Genomic DNA, 12,018 nt, shown 5'->3' with positions numbered 1-12,018 from the left:
TCAGATTCAAAGCTGGTACAATGCACTATCAATTCTCTGCACTGCCCTTTGGCTTATCTACTGCGCCCAGAGTCTTCACAAAGTGCCTGGAACCAGTAATTGCAGTTTGCAGACAAAAAGGAATTCAAATATATCCATACCTGGATGACTGCCTCATTCAGGCAGAGACAAAGGGCATTCTTCTACAGCATCTGGCGTTTGTAAAAAGGTTGCTAATTTCTCTAGGGTACACAGTAAACGAAAGAAGTAAAAACTAGTACTGTCGCAACAGATTATATTCCTGGGTGCCAGCTTAAATACAACGGCCCAGATGGCTTACCTCACGCCAGACAAACAAGTTCAACTAACTCAATATTTTCACTTACTGGCAAAAAAGTCCCATCTCCCTGCAAGAAAAATTCTGCAGGCCCTGGGATTCATGGCATCCTGCATGCTACTAATACCATATGCTAGACTGCATATCAGGAAATTACAATGGTACCTAAAAAGTGTTTGGTCTCAACACTCTCACAGTTTAGAAGCAGTAATACCAATGATTCCCTGCCTACAACAGGAGTTTCGATGGTGGGCACAGGCATGTCACCTAAACAAGGGTCAGCCTTTTACCCAACCCACAGCCAGGCAAACTCTAACAACAGATGCTTTGGATTACGCCTGGGGAGCACACATGGCAGGAAAATGCATTCAGGGCAAGTGGACCACAGACCAGATGCATCTTCACATCAATCAAAAAGAGATGTTGGCTGTTCAAAATGCCCTAACAGCTTTCAAGGACCTTCTGCATCCAGGACAATTATTACTAAAGACAGACAACACCACAGTAATGTGGTACATAAACAAGCAAGGGGGCACTCATTCTTATCCCCTATGCAGGCAAGCCATGACCTTGTGGAACACAGGTCTAACGTATCAAGTTCACCTGCAAGCACAATTCCTGCCAGGAAAGAAAAATACTCTGGCAGATGATCTGAGCAGAAATATCATGGACCCTCACAAATGGAAATTGAATCCACAAATCTTCAGCATGGTAACGCAAAAATGGGGATGCCCAGACATAGATCTTTTTGCTTCCCCACTGAATTGCCAACTACAAAAATTCTGCACAAGGACTTATCACAAACAAGCATGAAAAGTGGATGCTCTTTTGTTCAGCTGGAAAAACCTAAAAGTTTATGCTTTCCCTCCACTGCCTCTCCTTTCAAAGGTACTCCTAAAAGCCAGACAAGAAAAAACACAGATTATCCTGATTGCTCCAGACTGGCCACGCCAGCACTGGTACCCCATCTTAAGGAACTTGGCTCAAGGCCCACCATGGATTTTGCCTCAAATTCCACACCTTCTGACTCAACAAAACAATCAGATCCTGCACGGTCAGCTCAAAACCCTAAACTTGGCTGCATGGCAGATACATTAGTCAAACAGGCAGCACCTCTCTCTAAAGCTGTTATGGATGTCATTTTGGAGGCCAGGAGTTCGAGCAGCAGGAAAGCTTACTCAGAAAAATGGAAGAGATTCTGCACCTGGAACCAGGCTCAAAGCCTTGACCCTCTTGTTCCAAACATTCCTCAGATTTTACAATACTTAACTGACATGCTGGACAGAGGCCTATCCTTCTCATCAATTAAGATCCACGCCTCTGCCATTTCAGCACATTACAACATGGATCCTCCTTTATTCTCTCATCCCTTGCTAAAGCAGTACCTCAGAGGGGCTAAAAACATAAGACCGCCCTGGAGAGCACCAACACCAACTTGGGACCTCAATTTAGTTTTGGAAAAACTGACCCTACCACCTTTTGAGCCAGCCAATACATCCGATCTAAAATATTTATCATGGAAAACAACTCTGCTCCTGGCAGTAACTTCAGCACGAAGAGTCTCAGAGCTACAGGCATTAATGGCAGTGGAACCTTTTATAATTTTTCATCAGAACAGGGTTTCTTTAAGGACAAACCCTACCTTTATGCCAAAGGTGATATCTAGTGTGGCTCTTAACCAAACCATCCATTTGCCAACTTTTTATCCGAACCCCCAGAATAAAGGGGAGAAACTTCTGCGTTCTTTGGACATACACAGGCAGCTACGCTTCTACTTGGACAAAACAAAAGCTTTCAGGAAAACTGAGCAACTGTTTGTAGCATATGCTGCAGGATCACAGGGCAAGGCTATCTCAAAGCAGACTATATCCAAATGGATAGGACACTGTATTCATTACTGCTACACACAGCATGGAAAATCAGTCCCAAATACAATTAGGCCACATTCCACCAGGGCAACAGCCACTTCAACAGCCTTTCTCAGAGGAGTACCTATCAAGGAAATTTTGGAGGCTGCAACTTGCAGTTCAGTGCACACCTTTACCAAGCATTACCACCTGCCTCTTTACTCTAAATCCAGAGCAGGATTTGCCGTTGCAGTTCTGCAGGGCCTCATAGCCAATCCTAATTCTTTATAGACCAGCCACCCAACGTTAGCTTTGGGATTCTACCCAAGTGTAATGACTGCAGCAGTGTAACACGATGAACATAGTACAGTTTTGTAATTACCATAAATGTAGATGTTCAAGTGTTCACACTGCTGCAGTCCAGGTTACCCTCCCTCCATCCCCTCTGAACTAGCTGGACTTCTCTGTACCTTTCTATCATATACAACCTTTGTGGTGTATTTGCTTGTAACTGAAGGTATTGTTTTTATTTTATATGTATATTTTTTAGTAGCAATATGTATTGCCTACCTATTGGGGGCACCTGACATCTGGGGCAAGAAAAACTGAAGAAAATGGCTTTGGATGCATCTTATATACCCCTGGTGCACTGACGTCAGGGAAGAAGCGACAGCAACCGACGCCGGACCAAGACTTTGGAACTCTGGCCGACTGCGGGACTGCCTGACGGCAGGATAACCCAAGTGTAATGACTGCAGCAGTGTGAACACTCGAACATCTACAGTTATGGTAGGTACAAAACTGTACTATAGTTGCAGTATCTGTGCTGCCTTTGATACCAGAGCACTTCAAGACAGAATAGGGAAGTTATTCTCAATGGCTTACTTCCCCCTCAGACAGGGTCCAAAATGTCTTCTGAAGCTAAGGTACCTTCCACCTCTCCTTTGGATAAAAAGTGGGAGAATAAGAGAGAGTAAAATCCAAAGGAAAAGAAAAAGAGAAAGAGCTAAAGAGAAACAGAGACTAGCAAGTTGAGAAGAAGCAAGACGAGAGAGTAGAAAAATCAAAGAAAAGGTGCCGGATCCAGGCACTCTTCAGCACTTAAGTTGTCAGGGCAGTTGGATCCAACTGCAGCTCAGAGCTGAACTTCCTTCCTGAAACGTACCTTTTCTCCAGGGCCAGTCAGCCCTAGACTTCATTCATCTATACTTCAGCAAAAGCTGCCATCGAGATCAGTGTCTGTAGCTTCTTCGAGGTCTGGTTGATCCACCAGAAGTCTAACTGAGATGGATGCTGACTATATGATGAGGATATTCCTGACAGCACAGATTCAGCTGGGAATCCTCCCAGCCCCATCCCTTAATAGAGGGTCAGGAACGAGCCCTTTGACACCGTCCTGACCTTTTCTGACACCATCTCTCTTTCCAGAAATCTATATCCAATAGCCCTGGAGACTTTGAATTTGACGTCTTCCTGTTTTCTCTCAGTACTGGTGCTTCCGGGTCAAGGAGAGTCGCAGAGTCAGTTTGTCAGGATTGGAGCTCCAAGTTGGAGTAAATTCCTGTACCTGCTCTGGCGTTCGAGGCTGTGGAGTGGGCTTTAGTTGAACCAAAGAGACTGATGTGTCCACCGAGCTTGGATCTATCCTGACTTTCAGTGGATCCTGTGCCTCTTTCCTCTCATTCAGGTCAACAGGGACAGACAGACAGATCCAGTCAGCTGTGAAACAGCTCATCATTCAAGCTCCCTATCTGGCTCAGAGGCATCTCCCCCGAGACACACTCCCCAGAAAAGAACATGGAGACAGAAACATCTAGACTCCTGTCCTGAGTCCGTCACTGAAGACACGGACTTAGATGATGGAGAAGGATCCCCAACCACTCCCACCACCACCCTCCAGACGTCTCCTTTGGGGATATTCTGGAACTGATAAAGCGGGATGACCCACAGAAACTCCTCCTGATGAGTACGTGTTCCTTGAAGCTAGCCAATCAGTGTCCTAGGTATAGCTATCATTGCGTATAAGTCTTGGAACGAACCTGATGTGGCAGAGTCTATCACAGAAAAGCCAAACAAAATTTTGGTTGCCTCAAAAGATAGGGAGCATTGGTCAAAGCGTTCCCGTATAGATAACTTGATGACAGCAGCAACCACAAAGAGGGAACTATCTGAAGAAAATTCCTTTGTCCATCTCCCTGACAGGGAGTCATAGTCGTTGAACAGACTAGGGAAATGGACCTATGCATTAGCGACCTTTGCACTTCGAACACTGAACTACTAGCACACCTTACACATTTCCAAAGAGATTTGATCAAGGAGCTTTCCAAGTCTGTTTCAGCTAATAGTACATCAAAGGTAGCCTGTACAGGTATTACCATGTGATGCCATGCCTGGATGTGGCTATGCGATTTCGCTGAAAGCTTCAAGGCCTCTTTTATCAATGGCTCCTATGACAGTTCCACTTTGTTTGGTCCTAAAGTAACAGAAACTCTTACCAGGAGCAAGCAGGATGTTAAGACCGAAAAAACAGAGTTTTCATGTACCTTTCACTGAGAAACATTTTGAACGGTTGCCTAACTACTGCATTCTGGAGGCAGTCAGGAGATGTGTATTCTTACACCCTTTAGCCTAGTAAGCCATAACTTCCAATTCATGGGTACTAAGTAAATCACCAGATGCTATACCATACCCTTTTTGGCTTCCCCAAAGAAAGGATTGAAGATTCCTGATACACCACCCGATCATTTGTAATCTGCAGCAACAGAAGTATCAAATTTGCTATACAAAAGAGTCATCCAGCCCACCCCGTCCCCAGCCAGTTAGGATCTGTAATCTATTCCAGGTTCTTTTCATTTCCAAAAAAGACAGGAGACCTCAGACCAGTATTGATCTCAGCAACCTAATCTGGTACATTAAACAGACAAAGTTCCTGATGGTCATGGTGCAGTCCATTCTACCTCTGTTGAGGAAGGATGACTGGATGTGCTCTATCGATCTCCTGGACACCTACTATCACATCAGTGACCAGAAGCAATCCAGGAGATTTGTCCGTTTCCATCCGTGAGCCAGTCACTACCAATTCAGGCCACTGTTATTCGGTCTCACCTCAGCCCCTGGGTGTTCACCAAGATTATGGCAGGAGTAGCAGCTCATCTGTGACTGCAAGGGATCCAGGTCTTCCTGTATTTCAGCTATCCTAACTGCTACCTACAAGGATCTTTTATTGCAATACTGAACATTCCTTCTCACTCTTGCAAACCAGCTGGGAAATATCAGTCAACCATAAGAAGAGCAAACTGCCTGCCACACAGAACATAGAATTTACAGGATGTCAGATAGACACAGCCCAACAAATTGTGAAACTCCCTGTTGCAAGAGTCCAATACTTATGGCTTGCAGCCCACAGGCAAGATTCAGTGTCTGTCTTTTAGGGCTGAGGGAGGTATGGCTATGGTGAGGGAGGTATGGCTGTTACTCAAGTTGTTCATCCTGTGTTTGTAGTGATGTCCTTCAAGGATGCATCTGCAGTCTTCACAAATGGGTTGTCCTGTCGTCAGGCAGCCCTTCGGTCGGCCGGATTCCAAAGTCTGGGTCTGGCTTCGGCTGGTGTCGCACTTCACCCGACGTCATTGCGGCAGTTCTTCGGGTATAAAGGCATCAGCCGACGCCATTTTCCTCAGTCTTTCTTGCGCGTGGCCCAAGCAGAAGCTGTTCGCAAGTGCCGGTCGGTCAGATCCAGAGATTACTACTACCGAATATTATCAAGACTTCTAAAAAGCTAAGTACCCCGTTGGGGACTCTTTCTTGCCTCAGCCGATGTCAGAGAAAGTGAATAACTGTTTATCTTGTGGGAAACAAATACCTCATAAAGATTTCCACTCCTATTGCATACATTGTTTAGGCCCAGACCACGACGTAGCAGCTTGTCTAGCCTGTGCTTCTTTTAACCGACGGACGCTTAGACGTCGGTCAGAGTTTGCTGAACAGATTTTCGGCTCCGATTTTGCATATATTATGCCGTCGGATCCTCCGACTACGCAATGTACCAAAAGCAAGAAAAGGACCGACACTCGCGGTCTGCGGTTTCGGCGAAACCGGTTAAGCAAACCACGAGTGTCTCGGTTTCGGCGAAACCGAGCAAGCGGTTCTTTCTTCAGCAAATCATGCCTTCTACCGAGGCCTCTTCTAACCTGGTAGAAACGGCTTCTGAAATCCAACCTTCTGTTGCGGTTTCACAGGATTTATCAGATACCATTCCCCTGGATATTTCTACCCCTGCACGTGGAGCTGCTAGGCCTCCTGCAGCAATGTCTATTAAGGCCTTTGCCAGGGCTAAAGCAGCCAAAGCATCAAAACGGTGCCTGCCAAGCCCCCCTCTCTCAGGCCCAGCACCAGCTCCCATATGCTTAGTTTGGCTGAGGATCTCATCTCTTTAATTCGTGGAGCCCAGCCTCATCCAGACAGGGCCTCTCTCCCTCCTCCAGAAAAAAGGCCTAGAGCAGAGCCCCCTGAGCCAGTATCCACAGATGATTCCTCTGATGACTCAGAACATACAGACCCTCCTGAGGCTGCTTATTCTCCTTACGAAGACTCTGATGCTGAGGAGTCCATCCCTTCAGCCTCTCCTCCTGAGGAATTTTCCTTTGGGGAAACCTTGCATGCTATGAGGGAACAATTTCAGTGGCAGGGCCTTTCTCAGACTCCAGAAAAAGGCTTAGGACCTTTCTACATTTGCCACAGCATAGGCCTTTAGCTATACCTCCAGTACTTTCTGTTGTTGATGATGCATTTAATGATGCTTGCACTGCCCCTGATTCATTACCTCCGGCTCCTGCTAAGCCCGATAGGTTCTACAGGGTCCCGGACACTCATCACCATTTATATAAGGCTCTTTTTGCAGATCCAGAGACTATCTCCCAGGGTCCTAAAGCCGTAGCAGCTACTTTCACTAAAACCCTCCCTCTGAAAGGGAATCCAGGTCCTTAGAGAGATGGGGTAAAAAAGTTTACACTTCTGCTACTTTGTCAGCTAGAGCTTTGAACTGCCAATTTCATATGATTCAATACCAAGAGTTTATGCTTGACCAGTTGACTAAAAAGCTGTCCTCTGAAGAATCTTTAGATAAGAAATATATTCAAGAAATGGTACATAACATACAGCAGGTTAGTAACCATTCTTTAAAATGTGGCTATTTTGGACTGGAGGCTTCCTTTAGATCAGCCATGACTGGCACAGTTATCAGGAGGCATGCATGGCTGAAAAAACAGTCATTACCAGACCATGTCAAATCAAAGCTTTTGGATGCACCTATGGACAAGGTCAGTTTATTTGGTTCCCCTGCGCAACAGGTACTAAAAAAGATGGAAGAGAAAGCAAAATCTGTACAAACAGTGAAAGATTTCTTACAAGTTCAACCTCCAAGGTTTAGCAGGAACTGGCCCTCCAAGAATTGGTCCTTTCCAGACTCCTCTAGGGCACAAAGAGGCAGGAATAGGCGCTTGAGAGGCAGAAACCAAACCAGGGGTGCCTACAGGGGATGCCAGTGGCAAGGTAACAACCAGCGAGGCACGGATGCAACCACCACCACTACAACAACTCATTCACAGTGACTTGGCGGTGACACTGCCTACCAGGGAACAACTAGAAGCACCCCTAGGCGGAAAGCTAACCTTATTTTCAAAGAACTGGCATTGCATCACAAGAGAAAAATGGATTTTGCAAACTATAGACCAAGGTTACAGGTTCCATTTCCATTCTCTACCAAGCAGAAGAGGAATGCCAAACCTGCCACCTACTCAAAGGACAGAAGCTCTAAAGCAAATATCTCAATTACTAAGAATGAGAGCTGTGGAAAAGGTACCACCTTTGGAGCAAGGAAAGGGATTTTACTCCAGACTCTTCCTGGTACCAAGAAAAGAAAACAAATGGAGGCCTATTCTAGACCTGTCCGCTTTAAACACATTCCTCATTGTTCCAAAATTCAAAATGCTGACCCTACAGCAGCTTCTTCCCATGCTGGGCAAGGAGTCTTGGCTGGTAACTCTAGATCTCAAGGAGGCATACCTGCACGTCCCCATAAGACCAATTTGCAGAAGATACCTCAGATTTCTTGCAGGATCAGAGCATTATCAATTCTCAGCATTGCCCTTTGGCTTATCTACTGCGCCCAGAGTGTTCACGAAATGCCTGGCATCAGTAATCGCTCATTGCAGACTTCAGGGGATTCAAATCTATCCCTACCTGGACGAATGTCTGATACAAGCGGACAACAAAATAAAACTAACAGAAGACCTACAAAGAGTCATTTACCTGCTGCAAGCCCTGGGATATACAGTCAATATAAAAAGGTCAAGGCTGATTCCATCCCAAAGAATAACCTTTCTGGGTGCAGAACTGGACACATCAAATCAAATGGCATCCCTAACTGCAGAAAAGAAAGAGCAGCTTCCTCTCTACTTCTTGGCATTAATAAAGCAGAACCATCTAACTGCAAGAAAAGTGCTGCAAGCGCTAGGCTTTATGGCATCCTGCATAATACTGGTCCCTCATGCCAGGCTGCATATGAGAAAGCTACAATGGTACCTAAAGAATTTGTGGTCTCAACACAAGCACAGCCTAGAAACCAAAATTCCAATGATTCCCTGCCTGAAGAAAGAGTTCCTATGGTGGGCTCAGGCCTGCCAATCAAACTCAGGATTGCCCTTCTGCAAAAGCCAACCAAAACAAACCATCACGACAGATGCCTCAGACCTCGGTTGGGGGGCACACATGCTGGACAGGTGCATTCAAGGCCTATGGACTCAAGACCAGCTGCACCTGCACATAAATCTAAAGGAAATGATGGCAGTAAAATTGGCAATCCAGGCCTTCAAACCTTTTCTCCAAGAAGGTCAGCTGATGATAAGGACAGACAACACCACAGTTATGTGGTACATCAACAAACAGGGAGGCACACACTCATATCCTCTATGCCGGCTGGCACTGGACCTATGGGATGTGGCTCTGGGCTACAACATTCAGTTACAAGCAATTTATGTACCAGGAAGGAAAACATTCTAGCAGACATATTAAGCAGAACTACCACAGATGCCCACGAATGGATGCTGCATCCGGACATCTTCAAAGCCATCACAAGAGAATGGGGATTACCACAAATAGACTTGTTTGCATCCCCACTCAATCACCAGCTAAAGAAATTCTGCACAAGGACGTACCACCCACTTGCTTGGAAGGTGGACTCCCTATCTTTCAGTTGGAAAAACCTGATAGCATACGCATTCCCACCACTTCCTTTGATGCACAAGGTGCTTCTGAACATCAAAGAGGAACATCCGAGGATCATTCTGATAGCTCCAGACTGGCCAAGACAACATTGGTATCCATTGCTGAGGAGCATGTCCCGGGAACAAATATGGACACTGCCCCTGATCCCATTACTGTTAACACAGAACAACTTCAACATCCTGCATCCAAACCTGAAAACTCTGCAGCTAACTGCCTGGAACATTACATGACAACCATTAACCCAAATTTATCCCAAAGGGTTAAGGACATAATCCTGGAGGCTCGAAGACCTTCAACAAGAAAGAATTATGCAGCAAAATGGAAAAGATATCTCACTTGGAGTACTGCAAAGGGGCAAGAAGTGACACTGGTGAACATAGCCAACATCCTGGAGTACTTGGCAGAGCTCTTCCATACAGGCCTGTCCTACTCTTCCATCAAGATACTTGCCTCAGCTATTTCAGCAGAATACAGCTTGGATCCTCCTGTCTTCTCGCATCCTCTGCTCAGACAGTTTCTGAGAGGAATTAAAAATGTGAAACCTCCCCGGAAACCTCCATTACCAGCATGGGACTTGAACTTTGTACTAGAAAAATTGACACTTCCCCCTTTCGAACCAGCAGCAACAGCAGAATTACAATACTTATCCTGGAAGACTGCATTCCTGCTGGCAATAACTTCAGCAAGAAGGGTCTCTGAACTACAGGCATTAATGGCAGTGCAACCCTTTTGATCTTCCATCAAGATAGAGTGTCCATGAGAACAAATCCTACATTTATGCCTAAGGTGGTATCCAGAGTCTCTTTAAATCAGGCTATCCACCTACCTACATTCTTCCCCAACCCACAGAACAGGGGAGAAGGCTACTACATACCTTGGATGTGCATAGACAATTACGCTACTACCTGGACAGGACAAAAACCAATAGAAAAACTGACCAGCTTCTGGTAGCATATGCAACAGGGAAGGAAGGAAAACCAATTTCAAAACAGACAATCTCCAAATGGATAGGAAATTGCATTAGATTTTGTTACTCCTATCATGGAAAGAAAACTCCAGAGAACATCAGGCCTCACTCCACAAGGGCTACAGCCACTACCACAGCTTTCTTACGAGGAGTGGCTACCAAGGACATTATAGAGGCTGCTACTTGGACCTCCGTGCATACATTTGCCAAGCATTATAATTTACCTTTATACTCTAGATCCCGAGCTGGTTTTGCCACTGCTGTTTTGCAAGGGATCCTAACTACACCATAATCTCTACTCATTCCTCCTCCCCTAGTTTAGCTATGGTATTCTACCCATTTGTGAAGACTGCAGATGCATCCTTGAAGGACATAGTACAGTTTTGTACCTACCATAAATGTAGATGTCCGATAGGAATGCATCTGCAGTCAGGATTACCCTCCCTCCTTCCCTCTGAGGTACTCCTAGGGTATTTGCCAACCTTCAGCTAGCTTGGGGATCTATTATGGTGTATTTGTTTGTATATATGTACATACATGCTTATTTTGTGTGTTTGCTCTCTACTATTTGGAAACTTTGGCATTTATCCAAATTTAGCCATCCAAGAGGGCACCTGGCATCTGGGGCAAGAAACACTGAGGAAAATGGCGTCGGCTGATGCCTTTATACCCGAAGAACTGCCGCAATGACGTCGGGTGAAGTGCGACACCAGCCGAAGCCAGACCCAGACTTTGGAATCCGGCCAACCGAAGGGCTGCCTGACGACAGGACAACCCATTTGTGAAGACTGCAGATGCATTCCTATCGGACATCTACATTTATGGTAGGTACAAAACTGTACTTTGTGGCTACCTTAACAAAACAAGTTTGAGAATTGAGGATGATGTTCATCATTAGCATTTAGCTATATAAGACATATTCTGCCAAGGATATTGGACTTCTAACCAGTCTGCTAAAGCTTTTGGGCATCTTCCTCGTACACCATATGTCTGCTGAAGAATGCAGGCATTCTGGTTAAGAAGAGCATAAGATTACTAAAATACAGAACTTTCTTCCTGTTGGTACTCTTAATCAGATATTTTATCTTCTTAGAGGCTACTGTATCAATATTCAGCCTTTGTGTTAAGTTTTTTTGGGAAGATAAGTACCTCATTGAGGACTTTCCATTTTTCTGTAAAATGTTACATTAACTGGTAGCATATGTCTGTCAGAAAAGGAAAATGTGCGTGTGGAAGGCAATACCTTATAAGAATGCCCACACAACCTGATGTTCATCATGTTTCACTGTTGCAGTCATTACTCTTGGGTTATCCTGCTGGCAGGCTACCTGCAGTCGACCTGAATTCCAAAGTTCTGGTCCGGCGTCGGTTGCTGTCGCCTCTTCCCTAACGTCAGTGCGCCTGGGGTATAAAAGATGCAGCCAACTCCATTTTCTTCGGTCTTTCTTGCCGCGCAGTGCCTGAAGAAAAAGCAGTTTGCGAGTGCCGGTCGGCCGACTCCTGAGATTTTCAAAATCAAATTTCAGATCCAAAGTCTTCATTAAAGCTAAGTACCCCATTGGGGAAACTTTTTTCTTGCTCCAGACTGATGTCAGAAAAAGTTA

General features: G+C 45.3%; 1 protein-coding gene across 1 annotated transcript in view; it reads left to right on the top strand.

The window, feature by feature from the left end:
• Positions 1–12,018, top strand: part of RBL1 (RB transcriptional corepressor like 1) — a 2,331,004-nt gene that overhangs the window by 1,471,860 nt on the left and 847,126 nt on the right. The gene's annotated exons all lie outside the window — the stretch shown is intronic.

Source organism: Protopterus annectens, chromosome 12.part0, assembly GCF_019279795.1.
Source record: "Protopterus annectens isolate FY-2018-M chromosome 12.part0, PAN1.0, whole genome shotgun sequence".
Taxonomy (NCBI): Eukaryota; Metazoa; Chordata; order Ceratodontiformes; family Protopteridae; genus Protopterus; species Protopterus annectens.
Note: the sequence above shows the minus strand (reverse complement) of the source record. Positions and strands in the feature narration are given on the sequence as shown.